The following is a 17,053-nucleotide window of genomic DNA, read 5'->3' on the forward strand; positions in this document are numbered from 1 at the left end:
AAAGCGGGCGTGGCGTGTGCCCTTCCAGGCTCGCCGCACCAGCTGAGCCCAGGTCGTCTCCGGGATCTCCTTGCCAATGTCCTCCTCCCATCGGGTTCTCAGGGTGGTGAGGGGAGCCAGCCCCTCATTGAGCAGTCTACCGTAAAGGCATGTGACCGCCTTTACCGTGCCCGCGGACATCATCACGTATTGACACACCGGGGATAAAAGGGGTTCTGCCTGCCCGGACCTCCAGTGCGCCTGGATCGCTCGAACAAGGGCCGAGTGCAGCAAAAAGTCGCCGCGGGGAATCCCGAAGCGATCAATGAGCTCCTGGAATGGCAAGATCGTCCCGTCCTCGTAGAGATCACCGATGAGCTGCAGGCCGGCGTCCTCCCAGGTCGCCAACCGCGACCAATCACCCCCATGGGGCAAAGCCGTTAGCATCCCCAGTGGTATTTCGGGTGCGTACGGTGTTCGCTGGTGGCCCCGGGCATGAGCCCGGTTCCAGCACAGGCGAACGGTCCGCTCCTCCATGGACAAGTCCTGCAAGGCCAATCGTTGCCTCATCACTATGAAGGAGAGAACATGCCTGGCCATACCCGTTCCCCTCCTGTCCTCGGGGCCCCGGAACTCCCGAGCGATCTCCTGAGTGAAGGTCTGGAGCTGCGCCGCTAAGTAATACTTTTTGAAGTCCGGCGCCGCTAGCCCACCCTCCTCCTTCGGCCTCATCAGGGTCTTGAGGGCCACCCGCCGGCGGCCCGAGCCCCAAAGGAATCCGACTATCAGAGACCGTAATAGTCGAAACGTGGTCGGTGGGATCCAGATCGGTAGTGTCCGGAAATAATATAACAACCGGGGGAGCGCCACCATTTTAAGCAGAGCGATCCGCCCTGCCACCGAGAGCGGCAGCGTGGCCCAGAAGCCCATACTGCCTCGAAGTGCCCGGATGCCCCGGGCAATGTTCCCATCAAGGAGGCCAGAAGGTTCGTGGTAAACATACACCCCTAGATATTTGAAGCAGTCGGGTTCCCATCTAATCTCCCTACTTAAGGCCGGTGTAGGGGTGCCCCTGCGAATCGGGAAAAGACAAGTCTTAGTCCAATTCACTCGAAGGCCCGAGACCTCCCCAAACTCCGTGAGCGCCGTCGCAGCTCCATGTAGGGCAGCAAGCGGGTCTTCTAGGAAGAGCAGCAGGTCGTCTGCGTATAGCGAGACGTAGTGCGGGCCCGACAGGGTCCACAGGCCCGCGTAATGGGCTCCCGACCGGAGATGCAACGCAAGAGGCTCCACCGCCAGCGCAAAGAGCAGTGGGGACAGCGAGCAGCCCTGCCTCGTGCCCCGTTCCACCGGGTATCGTGAGGAAATCAGCGGTCCCGCCCGAACCCTGGCTGACGCCGAGGCGTACAGCACCCTGGTCCAGCTGACGAAGCCCTCCCCGAGGCCGAACCTCCGCAACACAGTGCAGAGGTAGTCCCACTCCAGGCTATCAAAAGCCTTCTCTAAGTCCACTGATAGGACAACCGGGCACGGGGCGTCCACAAGCGGTTCCCCAAGCAAGCGGCACAACCTGCGAATGTTCATGGTCGTGTTACGCCTGGGGATAAAGCCAGCCTGGTCCGCATGCACTAAGGAACTCATGTGCCCAAGCAGTCTCGTGGCCAAGATGCTGCTCAGTATTTTATAATCTACCGTCAGCATCGATAAGGGACGGTAGGACCCCGGATCGGATGAGTCCCTGCCGGGCTTGAGGAGCGGGACCACCAATGCCTCACACATCGAGCCTGGAAGGCGCCCCAGCCCCCTCGCCTCTCTATATACCACCAACAACCTAGGGGCTAGGAGATCGGCATAAGCCGCATAGAACTCCACAGGAAGCCCGTCCAGGCCCGGGGTCTTATTTCTCGCCATCTTTTTAATGGCGCTACGGATCTCTCCCAGTTCTATGTCGGCCCCCAAGGTTTTCGCCACCTCCTGCTCCATTGTTGGAATCTCTAGGGGCCGCAAATAATTATCTAGCAGGTCAGGGTCTCGGACAGAGCGACTGCGGTACAAGCGCTCATAGTATTGCCGGTAGCAGCTCAGAATCGCAGGCTGAGTATACACCAGGGTTCCGTCTGCTCTACGCATGGACGTCGTCAGTGAAGTCTGCCGCGTAGGGTTGGCCAGCCATGCTAACAGCGCGCTCGACCTATCCCCCTCCGCGATGGACCGAACCGTATAGGCTTTATAGTCAAAACAGCGGAGCCGTTCGACCTCCGCTGCCACCGCCTCCCTCGCCTCCGCCGTGCGCGCCTGTAAATCTGGGTGCCCTGGGCGGCGTAATTCCAACTCGTGGAGTTTCCGATCCGCTGTCTCCAGGTCTGCGAGGATAACTCGCCGCACACCGACCTGTTTAGATATGCAGTACCCCCTCACCACCACCTTAATAGCGTCCCACTCTAGCGCTCTCGTGCTCGCGGTGCTACCGTTGGACGCGAAGTACTCCGATATCGTGTCACCTAGGTCCACCTTGAAAACACTGTCCTCAAGGGTCTCGGGACGCAATTTCCAGGTGGGTACCGCAGGCACCCCAGGAAACCAGCGAAGGTCCAACAGGAGGGGGTTGTGATCAGAAATGGTTCTGGTCAAATATTCAGACCGGACCGTCGCCGAAACCAATTCGGGCGAACCAAGAAATCCGTCCAATCGAACGTGCAGTTCATGGAGGCTCGAGAAGTAGGAGTAGTCCCTAGTTGTGGGGTGTTGCGCCCTCCAAATGTCCGTTAGACCCCAGTGAGTCTGCCAGTCCCGACGGTCCCTAGCCAAACGACGAACCGGAGAATCAGGGAGGGGCGGGTGCGAGCGGTCATTGTCTACATCCACTACGGAATTGAAATCTCCACCCAGCAGGATGGGCCCGGAGAGGCAGTGGGCCAACGAGCCCGACAACCTGGAAAGGAAGGCAGTCTGGTCGACATTAGGAGCATACACACAGCAAACGTTGAGGTCTCTCCCTCCCAAAGTCCCCGAAATGGCCACATAGCGCCCCTCTGGATCTATCACTGTGTTCGTGACCTGGAAGGGGACTCCAGCCCTAACCCAGATCAGCGCCCCTCTGGCATACGCGGAGTACGAGGTGCAAAAGACCTGCCCTCTCCATCTACGCTGTAGCGCCGCCCCTTCCGCCTTGTTCAGATGGGTTTCCTGCAGCAGCGCCATTTGTATCCCCCTACGCACTAAATAAGCGTGGACCTTGTGACGCCTGGACATTGTATGAAGCCCCCGTACGTTCCAAGTAACACATTTCAGATTGGCAATCTCAGCCATTGTCCCATATCAGTCTCGCAAAGTCTCCCCAACTGGGTCCCAACCATAAAAGGACATCGATCCTCATAGCACTGATGGCGGCCATTGTCCCCAAACAAAACTGAACAACCCAAATATTAATCAACTCCCCATCCACCCCCCCAGAACAGGACCCAAATAGCACCATCTAGTTCCCATCCAAACCACACTCACCAACAACCCACTACACCCTACTAATCCTGCAGTCGCCACCACAGGAAGGCCTTAAGGGCCAGGTGCGGGCCGGACGGAGGCAATGGGCCCTCGTCGCCCAGGCCACCAGGACTAGAGCAAGCCCACAACAGTGTCACGAAAAGACCCCCTGGGGGCCAGTCCAGGGCACCCCGCCCATCCTACCCCGGTAGACAACAGCTCATACCGTCACCCGCCATTCCCCCGCCGGGCCCCCACCCAGTTACCCCTGCCCATCCAGTATGTCCTCCACCGATTGTGGTGTGATCTCCGGTGTATGGCCACTGTCCGGTACAGATCCCTCGGAGTCCGTTGAACCTCCCTCGTCACCCGGGACCCCTTCCTCCGCCGTGGCATCGTCCCGTGACCCAGACAGCGCCGTCAGCACCTCCAGCACTCCCCTCCGCTCCGTCGATGTCTCCACAGTTGAGGGACCCCCCGATCGGCCTCCGCGACCTCGAGTCCTCCTGGATCTCCGCCTCTGTCCCGGCTCTGCCATCCGTCGAGGCGAAGAGCCGGGTCCACCTTTCCCCGCTCTATAGAGTTCGAGCCAGTGACAAACGTCCTCTGGGGTGTCGAAGAACTGGGCTTTGTCATCGACAGTTACGCGGAGTCTCGCCGGGTAGAAGAGCGAGTACTGGATACCCTCACCCCGGAGCTCGCGCTTGACCGCCAGGAAGGAAAACCGTCTCCGTTGGGTGTCATAGGTGTAATCCGGGAAGATGTTCACCTGACTGTTCGCCACTTTGAATGGTCCATTATGCCTGGCGGCATTGAGGATCAGGTCCCTATCCCTGAAGTGCAGCAACCGCGCCACCACCGGCCGCGGAGCACGACCCTGCTGCGGCGGCCCCGCCGGGACTCTATGGGCACGCTCCAGAGTGTAGAAGGAAGACAAACCCTCCGGGGCCACCGTGTCTCGGAGCCAGGCCTCCAGATACGCCACCAAGTCGCCATCCTCGACCTTTTCCGGCAGGCCAACCACTCGAATGTTGTTCCTCCTGTTGCGGCCTTCTGCATCCTCCGCTCTCTGCTCGAGGACCGTGATCCGGGATAAAGCCTCCTTCACTTCCGCGGCCAGGGTGCGCTGCGCCGGCTCCAAGGTTTTCACCGAGCCCTCCACTTCTTTGACCCGGTCCGATAGTTTGCCGTGGTCCGCTCTGAGGAGACCCAGGCTCGTCGCCACCTGGGCAATGTCCTGCTGGAGGGCCGAGCGCGTGGTCGCTATTGCCTCCAAAACGCGGTCAAATTGCTGCTGCAGAGGTGCACCGCCGGCCTCCTCTGGGCCTCCGCGTTCCTCCCTGTCCTGGGTCTCCAAGTCCGAGACGACCGGGGCAGTCCCCTTGGCACCTCTAGGTTTCCCCATGTCGTCGGCCGCTCTCCGTCCGGGTCCCGGAGCAGGCGTCCCCGAGTGTCGGCACCGGCTACGACTCCCTCGGGTGCTAGACCTCAGGTCAAGTGCCGGAGATCTCCGTCTCCAGGGCCCGTTGGATCGTCCCGGCCGCGGCCCGTGCCACCACCTTGCCGTCCGGGGGCACCATGGAGGAGGCGGGGACAATCGCCGCCGGGCCGGGCAGGCCCACACGGCCGATCGAGTGTCACCAGCTCTACCGGACGACTCGCGGCTCCAAAGGGTTGCGCCTCCCATGAGAGTGGGTCAGCCAGGAGAAAGTAGCCAAGTATGATGCAGGGAGTGGGGCCACCGCCGGGATCTTCAGTTGTCCCAGCGTGGGATCCGCTAGGGTGTGGGCATCCGTTCATCCGAGTGCAATCCCCAGTAGAAGAGACCACTCTGACCGATGTCCAGTTTCAATCCCCACCGGGAGGCCACCGAGCAGGGGGCGCCCCGCCGTCTGCGACGATCCTCCAGTCTATCGGATCCGGCCAAGGGGACAAAGAAGTCCGGGCGCCATGTTGGGTCACACTCCGCAGTTCCCTTAACTGCGATTCGCACCGGGTCACCGCTCGTGCCGATCACGTCGGGGGCCCCGGCAGGTCTCCGTCGGGCCGGTCACCAAGATACGGGGGTCGGGGTGCCCCGTAGCCACCGATTTACAGGATAATCACGGGCTCAGTCCCGGAGCCGAGCTCTCAGGCGACCATCGCCATCGGCGCCCAAGCCACGCCCCCCCTGTTTATGCCAATCGATGATACCTTTAAGTGCCCTCTTTAAGTACCTAGCAAGTAGTACCCTTGGTACCTAGGGACTGAGATACTAAAGAGGGTCCTCAAGGGTGGCAGCACAAATTGTGCCCTTCAAGGGACCACTCACCAAGCAAGCTGCCACTGCAGGCTGCGGGTCTTGGTGCAGACAAAAAGTGAAATGACATGGCATACAGTCTGTGCGCCCTGCCTGCTGACACTGCATGCAGTATAGGTAAGCCACCCCTACAGCAGGCCTTACCACCCTAAGACAGGGTGCACTATACTGCATGTGAGGGCTTAACTGCCTTCCATTACCCCCAGTACAAGTGATCAGAGAAGCCATTTTAAAAGCATGTGCTTGACACTGGTGAAAACAAGTTCCCCAGCTACATGATGGCTTCACTGAAAATAGGGATGTTTGGTATCAAACATCTCGTGTTAATAAACCCACACTTATGCCAGTGTCGGATTTATAAATACATGCACCCAGAGGGCACCTTAGAGGTGCCCCTTTAAAACTTACCAGTTACTACTGTGTTGACTGACTGGTTTTAGCCAATGTTGGAACCAGCTCTTCCTGGTTGGCTGAATGGATTTCCCCAGCCAGGCAGAACCTACTGCTCCCGTCAAGGGGGATTACACTCGCCGTATAACCTGTGCTCACACTTGGGTAGCTTGGCACTGAGCAGTCAGGCTTTCCTCAGAGACAATGTGTAAAGCAAAGGCACAGCAATCACATGTGATAAATACACTGAGCGTCACTAAAGATGCTTCACACAGGATGTATGTAAATAAAGTTTATATTCAACACACATAGTAAAAATTATTATATTCTGAACATTATATACTTTTGGGCATGAATCACATTTGGAACTATTACTAGAAGTACTAGGCCAACTCGTATCGTTATTATATCAATAGTATGCATACTGTGGACATTTCTTAATTTACCCCCCAATAGGGAGAGAGCCCCCCTTATGCGGTGCGACACACTAGCTTCCCCAGGCCCACCTTAGCCATCCTGATAATACAGTCCCACATGGTATTAGGGGACACCCTTGGTCACAACAATGTCAAAGATATGTACATACACAAAGATAGAACACTTTTTAGCAGTACCATGGGCCAGAGCCATGTGAGTAAAACCAATTTAAAATGTATTGTGCTTTTGGCATGATATCAATGTTTAAAGCAGAACCGCTGGTCAGTGTCGTAAAGCACAGGCAGTCCGCAGACGATCACTTTCATTCACACACACACTCACTCGGCAGCACTATGTGATGCAACAGGTACCAGCCCAATCCATACAGAAAACTCTTGCACGCACACACCACCAGCACCCTAATGAGGTGATACTGGTACTCAGCAGGTCAACGGATCACAACTTGCAGACAACTTGGCCCTAGCCTCCCTCCACTCTCGTTCAACCCGATTGTCCTATCTATATGCCCGGTTAAAAGATAACCAGCCCGTATCCTGGATACTAGGCCGCACGCGGCTTAAGTCACACTAAGTCTGGGTGGTCGGGATACAGGCGGGGATATGTAGCAAGTTTTCATTAGGGGTAGATGTAAACAAGGGAAGGTTAGCTGCCACTCTGGGAGTTCACCAACAGGTTTCAAAACACAGCAGAGTCACACAGTCTCTTGACCAACCTCCGAACTGTCTCAAAAGCATTAATTTAACTCTGTCCATCTCTCTCTCATTACCACCGGGCGAAAAGATGTCTTTGGGAGGGGCCAAGTATAGAGAGGGCAGTCGGTACGCCGCAATTAGGGTAAATATGGAACAACCAATGGATTGGGAGTAACACAGGGGAGTTCTCGATCAGGAGCAGCCCGTGCAGGTGAGAGCCGTGGGGCAGGGTGGGGGGAAAGTAAATAAATATTTAATTTTCCCTCATCGCCGTCTGTCGACTCACCTCCACCCCGCCCCACCACTCTTACCTGCATGGGCCGCTCCAGCTCTCGATAGGAGGAGGCACCCCGAGTGGTACACAATGATAGGGGTCATGCCCAGGCAATCCGGGTACAGCGCCTGGTGCTCATTGGTATGAGTTGTACCAGACACTTCAGGATTCCAACACGAAGAGTTGCAAATTCTGTATGTCCCTGGAAATGAGGCACAATAACTGGTGCATGCTGCAATGGGTTGCACCAGGCAATTCCAGTCACACTACAAAGAGCTGCAAATTCAGTACCTCTCTGGAAAGGAGGCACAACGTCCGGTGCACAATGATACCGGTGCAACAGACCAGTTTGGTCACACACACAGGCGCAAGTTCACCACTGCCACATGAGGTAAAATGAGGCACTGCGATGAATACACCCCCACCTCCAAGGGTCTCGCCCTGTGAACCAACATTGCATGCAATGAGCATGCAGTCAGTGTGTCGCACGAGAGAGATGCCTCACTATCAACAAAATGAGCCATGCGGGGTCCCATGCCCAGTGAATCTGCTCACCATCAACTAGACGCTTAGGAGTGTCAGAGTCTCTGCAGTACAGGAACCACACACCTTAGATGCTGGCACAATATCTGGGGCTCTGGACTAGAAAACCCGGTCTCCAGACCCAAGTCTTATTTCCACACTCTCACCAGACTACCTGATGGGATTCTGTAGCCAATGTGGGCACTTGAGAGGGCACTGCTTTCCAGATGTCATAGGTAGATGGTGTAGGACTCTCGTGGGAGATCTTTGATGTTCCTGAGATCTCCGCGACAACAGGAGGCCTGCAGATGGACCCATGGGGAGCACACTTTAGGGCACCAAACTTCCGCTGGTCTTCGGCTCAGGCCAGCCACTATTCAGATAGGGCACACGGTCTCCTTCATGAACAGTTATCCCCCATGCGTACAACAGAGTCCTCTGGCAGTGGGCAACACGCAGTCTGGGTCCTCTGGTCAGCGTCCCTGCAAGCATATCTCACCCTTTGCTGAAGGATGGCACACGTAGTTATAATGTCGTGTGTTTTTGAAGTTAGGGGTGGTTCAAGGGGTTTCCTTTTGAACCTCAGATGTCTCCCCTAAATTGTAGGCCTGTCTGTCATGGGGCCATGGAATGCAGATTTTAATCTTTAGTGGGTCTAAGGTCCGGCCCTGAGAGGATTAGTGTCAGAACATCTCTCTCTCCAATCTATCCCATTCGGGCCTCAAATGGCAGAGGTCTGCCGTTCTCATGGGAAGCCCATGGTTTATGGCTGTGGCTCAGAGAATGCACAGATGAGCTCTCCTCAACCCCTGGCGTCCACTGGAGCCAGGCACCACAGCACACAAGACTCTTAAAGGATAGAAATGTCCATATTCTATAAGAGGCATTTCTAAGCGAGTTATGCCAAAACCCTCTTTACCATTGGAAAGGATTTCGCATTGCAAATCCATTCATAGGAAACATCATGAAGCTGCTCCAGTGCAATCCACTATTGCAGCCCGAAGTGATGTCAACCACTTCCCCTTCTTAACCTATGTGAAGAGCAAGCCTCATAGGTAGTGAAAACACCCACAGGTATTCCTCATACCTGGGTGCACGCCGACCTGCCATGGCAGGTTGGACACATAGTCCCCAGCACCAGGAGTGCAAGTGTGCCCGCCTGAGTCTGCAACAGCAGACGGGACATGGGTTTAACTAATACGTGTGTCAGTGCTTACTCATGAACCTGCGATGGCAGGCAGCACATGCAATCAGGGGCCCCATAGGTGTGGGTGCGCATATGCAGCGGCCTGCTCTAGCAGGTTTAATCACGGTAGCTGTCCGTGCGGACACACTGGTCTGCAATGGCAGACCGGGCCATGGGAGTACCCAGGCTCTGGCACCTTGGCTGCGAGTGCATACCCCCTACCCTACCAGAGTCAGCCAGTCTCGGGTCTACCCCCTTGTGGGTTCAATTGCACACCCCCAGCCTGCGACGGATCGCCGGGCACCATGCCACTAGCAAATATGGGTGCAAGCGCTCGGACACATGCCTGACCCAGGTGTTAGAATACCGGGGAGTGCAGGTATGCTCTCACCGGTCCGCAATGGCAGACTGGGCACCTATCTACAATGCCATAGGTGCCAGGGGACATCCTCGAGCCTGTTATGACAGGCTGGACACGTATTCAAAACAGCATAAGCGCCATGTGCACACCCTGGCCTGGAATAGCAGGCTGGGTGGATAGGTAACACCCTAATGGTGCAAGTGCGCACTCCCAGGTCTGCATTGGCAGACCAACCCATGTTTCTGAACGCCATGTCAGTGCCTCTTCCTAGACGGTGTAGGAAGGCTCCTGCACTTCTACATTGCTTCGACAATGAGAACGTGCACAGAGCCCTAAGGCTGCAGAAGAGACTCAGCAACTCCCCAGGAACTTTTATGGGAAGGGTCAAGCTCCGAGGTATGGGAAGCCTCACGTGGGGGTGCCTCACTACCTGGGCAGGGAACATCTATATGCACTCACCCGACCTTCAGGCTACCACTTCCTCCTGCGTCCTTCAGGGCTTCCCTGGGGAGGTGCCTTCATGGTATGGGATGACCGCCACAGGATCGTCTGAGGCGAAAGCGATGCCAACCTAGGCTGGGGCGCAATGGTGCTCCACCGGCCTACAATGACAGACCCGATACAGGGTTGACAGGCGCTGGCACATTCAGTGCTACGTTCCAATACTAGCCAGTGCTGTACCTGTTCCAGGTATGTGGTGTACTTGTTTAAGGGGCGCAAAGAGGTACGGCACCTTAACCCACAATGTGCACAACCCCTGCCCCATGTGGCTAGGTGGACTCATGTAACATCTCTGTGCAGTACAGGAGGATGGTGCCAAGATTCCTAAGGTTATGCTGAGGGAGTCAGGAAGACTAGGAGGAACTAGCAAAATGTTTCGGGGTAATGGGCCATGTCCAACAGCTATCCTTCAACCAGGGACAGGTTTCTGACACCCAAGGGTGAGGGCCTTTGCCCTCAGGGGGCCATAAAACAAGCCTGCTTGAACAGCTTTGCACCCCCTGCCCACAGGATGACCTGTGGATTAACATTCCAGGGCCAGGGAGCTTCAACTAGGCCCACTGACTTTGGTATGCAAATGTGGCTTCTCTCAAAAGAGAGGAAACCGACCCCCTTGGTACAGTGCCCTTTAGCACCTGGACAGGTGAGAAAACTATCTAGGCAAGACTGGTGTGTCTACCCTCAGGCGAGTACCACCCTGAACTGTGCTACCTGAAGTGGATGCAACTTTTTAGAAGTTACCATCTTGGTTATGGCAAATGTAGACTCTCTAGGACAGAGTTATACCCACTTCCCCCAGGAAGCGACCATATGGGGGTGTAGCGACCCCATGGGGCTAAGTCGCCCATTGGCTACTACACTATACTCCCCTAACGCTCCTAAATTCAGTATTTAGGGGAGCCCTGGCCCGAGGTAATCAGATCTTGCTGACCAAAAGAAGAAGAAGGGCCAAAGAGCTGCGAAAGCAAGAACTGCAGAGGAAGCAACTGACTTGGCACCAGCCCTGCCAGCCTGTTCGCCTGTTCTCGACAATTGCACCAAAGTCATCTCGCCCTGCTAGCTGATGATCCTCCAAAGCCAGGGAGGACTGCCAGAACTTCTCCAAAGACACAGAAACCCCATGTGAAACAATGAAACTGTTCCCCTGCATCTGGCAGATATCAAAGACTGAGCTGTGAGGCTCCAAGACCTCGAATACCTGACACCAGAAAGCACCACTGCATCCGAGCCACCTAGCCGGTGCTGAAGTGGGCCAGTGGTGCCAAAGTGGTCCTGAGATCCTGAAGACCTATGATAAAGAAGGACACTGAAGAGCCACAAAAGCAGAAGATTGAGGGAGAGCAACTGACTTGGAAACCGCCCTGCCTGCCTGCTGCTGTTCCCCGTCAAAACTGCGCCTAAGACGTCTCGTCCTGCAGCTGTTGCACCTCAAAAGCCTGGGAGGACTACCTGCCTTCAATAAAGACTCAAGAAATCCCAGGGAGCAGCAAAGCTGCTTCCCTGCATACGGCAGGCACCCCAAAAGAAACTGTGAGTGCTCTGGACCATAAAAACCTGACACTGCAAAACACCACTGCATCCGTGCTTCTGGGTACAAGCTGAAGTGGGTAAACAGGGCCAGAGTGGTCCCCCAGCCCTCTAGTGACAAAGCCCACCTTGGACTTGCACACTGTGGGCTTTCCGCCACCGCCTGCAGCCGCTGTTTGCAGGCCTCCTCTGCCCCAAGTTCTCCCGGTGACAAACATCTGACAACTAAATACACCTCTGCACCCATCGCCCCTGGAGAACAAGACCATAGGCACCCGAGCATCGTAAGAGTTGAACCCCCCCTATTCGTTCAGCCTGACTGGTCCCCCAGTCCAAGCCTGCCGTCTCTTTTCCGACTGGCCAATTTCCATATATTTGAATGGGGCACCCAACACTGTAAGGCACCTTTGCACCCGGCAACCTAAGTGTTCCTCGAAGTGAGCTGTTGGTGCTGCCTTGGACCTTGCCCCATACACACCTCAAGCCCAAAAGATTGGTCCTGTAAGTCGCTATTGAGTGCCTCAGTACAATACATGTTTTCCCTCCAGAGAGGAACATTACCACAAAGTGCTTAAATTAGATTTAAAGTATCAAAAACCTGTTTTCTTCGAACCTGCTATTTAAAAAAGTACTTACCTGATTTTGGTGCCTAAAGTTGTATAAAGATAAGTGTTATTTTTTAGGTCTCAGCTCTAGACAGCGCGCATGCTCTGTCTCAAACAAAAACATGCTGCATCTATCATAGGTTTGCCATTTGCCGGCTCCCACAGCGCTCCATTATTCCTTCTCCTGATTGTCCATGGCATGCCTACGTCATGCCTCTTTCCGACTTTAGCCATCCAGAGAGCAGTGACCAATCACTGCTAAACATACACCGTGGCTATTTTAACGTATTGTTTTGGACTACTTTCTTATTTCTTTAGTAGCGCTTTTCGAAAGCTCTACTGTTTTTACTCGCAACGCACCGTTCTTTGTTTCCTGCTTGTGTCAAGATCATTCTCAGACATCTGGGAAACAGCCCAACATGACTGAATGCCACAAACATATGTCACCAGTAGCTGCACTAACCCCCTGAGCAATCTGAATAGCCACATTAAATAAATACTAAAGGACACCACAGGGGTGTGATGTAATCTTTCCACGTGTCGTCAATGGACATGTGTACACTTACAAGTCTCACTGTCAATGATTTGCTATTTCTTCCAAGTTATATTTTATTCAAATTAAACCCATTCTAGCCTGACAAACACATGGACCGTGTACAACAGGCACTGACCCCCCAGTCTCCAACCCGAAATGGAGAGAAGGTTTTGCCTAGGCAGGCATCCCGCCAAGGCCCCGCAAGAAAGGACCCAGTTTGAGCCAGCCTTTAGAATGGATGAGCTGGGCTCAGGGCAACAATATTCTGTGGGATGCATGGAGCTGTGTGCATTAAGGTGATGACAACAGCAGCACCCTTCTCATCTTGCTCCAGCCTTCTCCTTGTCCCTGCCTGTTTGTTTCTGCATGCTTAGCCAGTATAAAGTGAACTCAGACCTTCAATATTATTCCACTGGCAATGTTTTTAACCCCCCCTTTAACACCCTCCTTGCCCTCCCTTTACCCTCTGACCCCTGCTGACACACCCCAACAAAGCAGTCATCTACGTGAGGCAGCTAAGCTATAGGTGCGTTAGGTGAGCTGGGGGAGGTCTGGGGATGGTTGTGTTCAAGGGCTAGTCCCTGCTTGTCCAGGTACTGACAAGTGAACACAAAAGGCTCCCCCCGCTGCCTCATTGAATTCACTACCATTAGCAAGGGCACCAATTTTCTGTCTGCTTACGCCCAGGTCGCTATCCTAGCAAAGGCCAACTCTGGACCCAGTGACCTATTATAGATGGCATCAGAGAGGGAAAAAACTGGAAAACACTGAAAAGAGAACACGTTTGCATTTCAACCACTGCCCAGTCTAAGTCCCTCTGGACTTAACAGCTTACTGTATTTATGTGTGCACGGAGTTTCGAGTGCACGCAAAGGCACAGCCCAGATCACCTCACAGTAAGCTGCAGAGGGTCACCTTGCTATGTACAAACCCGTATATTTTATGGCATGCATGCTCACTCACTCACTGCTTGAATGTCGTGTGCTGAGGACCTTAGGACAGACATTTCTGATTGAAATGTCTAAGTTTTTGTCAAATATATAAGCTCACAAATCTAACTTTGCTGGACACATTCATGCACATGGTTAAGTTATTGTAGGTTTGTGCAGAGGTACATAGTGCCGTCTTGTATATGAATGCATGAAAGGCTTTATGTGCGGTTAATTTGTGGCATGCATGTATGTATGTGGTGGACATCTTATGTGCCTATGTTCGTGCACAGGGTCAGCTGTGAATGAGTGTGTGAAAACACGCATGTGTGCGGATGTGCACACGCACAGTGTCATCGTGCGTATACGCATATGCATAAGGACAACATACTGTATGTGCCATAGGTAATCTTACACCTTATCTCAAGTCAAAGAGACCTGATTCCTGTGCACTATAGCAAATGCTGTTGCATAATATCATCACATCATGTATTACATTCTCGACAACATATTCCAATACATTTATATGATCAAATCACAATTTCCATTTTAATGTTCGAATATTCAGAATTTCATATTAAACATACAACATAAACAATAATGGTTGTACAATATTAGTATGATGCCCAATGCATTTCTGGTTTTCCACCCTTCCTCAGGGGCTTTGTTTCTGAAACAAACCAAAAACATTACTTGAAACAGAGGCACAACACTGTATCTACAAGGATGCGTAGCATTTAACTGTTTTGTTAAAGTTCATTATGTTGTCGTTATCATCAAAGCACATCAAGGATATGACTCCATCTTCACACCACTATGGTACCATGAATAGTCTCATGAAACGAAAAAAAGGGAAAGATAGAGTTTGTGCACAAACAGAACCTAAAGTCTCTCCTACAAACACCTGTGTCTATAAACTAATCCTCCAAAGTGTCAAACATGCTCACCCCTTTCCAAACCTCAATAAAAACGAGCACTCACTTGGATGTTAAATTCTCAGAATGCTGAAGAATGAAAAGAAGGAATCTAAATTAAAACACTGAACACTCGCGTACTAACTAATCAAAAATCACTAAATTGAGGACCGCACCTGTGAACACGTCGATCAGTAACGTCCGCTCCTTCTTTGTCACAGCGACTGTTTGCTTCAATCCATAAATATCTAGTATCCAAAACTGATACCTTAAACCCACACTGCTCAGATCCAATGCTCACCGTTCACCAGCTTCAACTCTCTCCGTTGAAAAACCAAGTCTACCGATTCACTTCGAACAGATGGTCAAATAAAACCATCGGACGGGACGTGTTTCAACTCACGATGACGTCTGTCTACACGTAAACGTCAGTGGCCATAGAAAGAGGACTCCGGGGGACAGCAAAACTAACCCGTATAGATGATCACAGATAAACACTTCGTACACAAAACATAAACGGCGGACTAATAAGGATAAATGCAAAATATCATCTTGTTAACAACAAAATCTTCCATATAAAAATACCACCAGTAACAGAAAGCAAACCATCAACAAAGTGAACACATTAAAAAAAAAACGAATCAACATTAACCACTGTGTTTCCTGTGCAAAGAAAGAAATAGGAAAATGTATAGAAATAAATTTTTCCGAAAAACAGCTTTGTTAACTAACACATTTGGCATGGTACTTATATACAGGAGGTGCATTACCACAATGTATGTATTGTCACAATCTAGAACATCCTATACTGATCATAGAAAACAACCATATGCAATCTTTTCATTAAGACCCCTGGGGTCTTGTGTATCCAAATGCCTAATCCAATAGACCTCCCTTTGGAGTAAAGATCTCGTAAGGTCTTTCCCCAACCGGAGTTCTACTTTCTCAATGATCTGAAATTTAAATTGAGCTAAGCTATGTCTAGCTTTTTCCCAATGGGTGGTAAGGCTACTAGATAGGTTGTGGGTTCTAATTGTGCTCTTATGTTCAGACATACAGATTTTTACCTTCCTTTCTGTCTTGCCCACATATAAGAGTCCACATGGACATTTAATACAGTAGATGATGTTCTGTAGTTCAGTAGTATGATATAAATTGATAGACTCGCCAGTATGCGGATGTGACAACGTGTTTCCAAGAATAACGTTGATACAGTGTACACAATTCATGCACTTCTTGGTTCCACGAAATTACTGATGATTACTTGATCTTGGACTTATCATTAATAACTCTTTTAAATTTCTTGTTCTTTGATAAGCATGTAATGGTTTGTGAGCAAATATTCCATTAAAATCAGTTTCATATTGTAGTAAATCCCAATGGCGGTTAATAATAGTTTTAATTTTATTCGAGCTTGTTGATAATTTTGAAACAAATACTTGACGAGTATCTGAAGATTCTTGTTGTTTCTGTAGGAGTTCACTGCGTGTAAATCTAGACACTTTCTGCTGCACATTCCAAAATGTCTTCTGGATAACCTCTGGCTTTGTATTTGTGTCATTGAATGATAAGATGTTTATTTGTTAACTCAACGTCGGAAAAAATCTGTTTGATACGCAGAAATTGTGAGTATGGAAGGTTCTGTATCAAATTATGTGGATGAAAACTATAAAACGACAGAGCATTGTTCCTGTCAGTCTCTTTCCTAAAGATTTCTGTTTGAATCTCAAAATCTTTGAGTGAAATCTGTACATCCAAAAATGTAATGGAAGTTCCACTGATGCAATGCGTAAACTGCATATGTTCATTATAAGAGTTCAGTTCACATAATCTCTTTTCAAGATCTTCTCGACCACCAGTCCACATTATAAAGATGTCATCAATGAATCTACAATACAGTAGAAGATGTTCTTTCCAATCCTGATTGTTAAGTACGTAATCTGCTTCAAAATTTGCCATAAATGTATTAGCGTATGCGGGGGCCCATCGAAGTTCCCATCTGTTGAAGAAAAAAATGTTCTTCCCATTGAAATTAACTATGATGTAAACAAAAATGTAAAATTCCAGCAAAAACACTGTATCAGCTTTTACCGTAGGTTGACTCAATAGTGCCCATTATACCGCTTCCATGCCACCTGCATGGGGAATTGAGGTATAGAGTAATTTGACATCTATTGTGCAAAGTAGGGTGTTGCAATCAATTTTCACTTGTTGGAGTTTCAATAAAAAATCTGTAGTATCCTTCACGTACGTTAACCAATTTTGTACAAAACGTTGGAGAAAAAAATCTAAGTACTGGCCAAGAGGCTCAAAAATCGTGCCACATCCAGCTACAATAGGTCTTAACGGTGGGTTCAAAAGGTCTTTGTGAATCTTTGGGAGCATGTATAGTCTTGGCCTTTTTGGATTAGTGACAGTTAA

The sequence above is a fragment of the Triturus cristatus genome, chromosome 9, assembly GCF_964204655.1.
Source record: "Triturus cristatus chromosome 9, aTriCri1.1, whole genome shotgun sequence".
Lineage (NCBI taxonomy): Eukaryota > Metazoa > Chordata > Amphibia > Caudata > Salamandridae > Triturus > Triturus cristatus.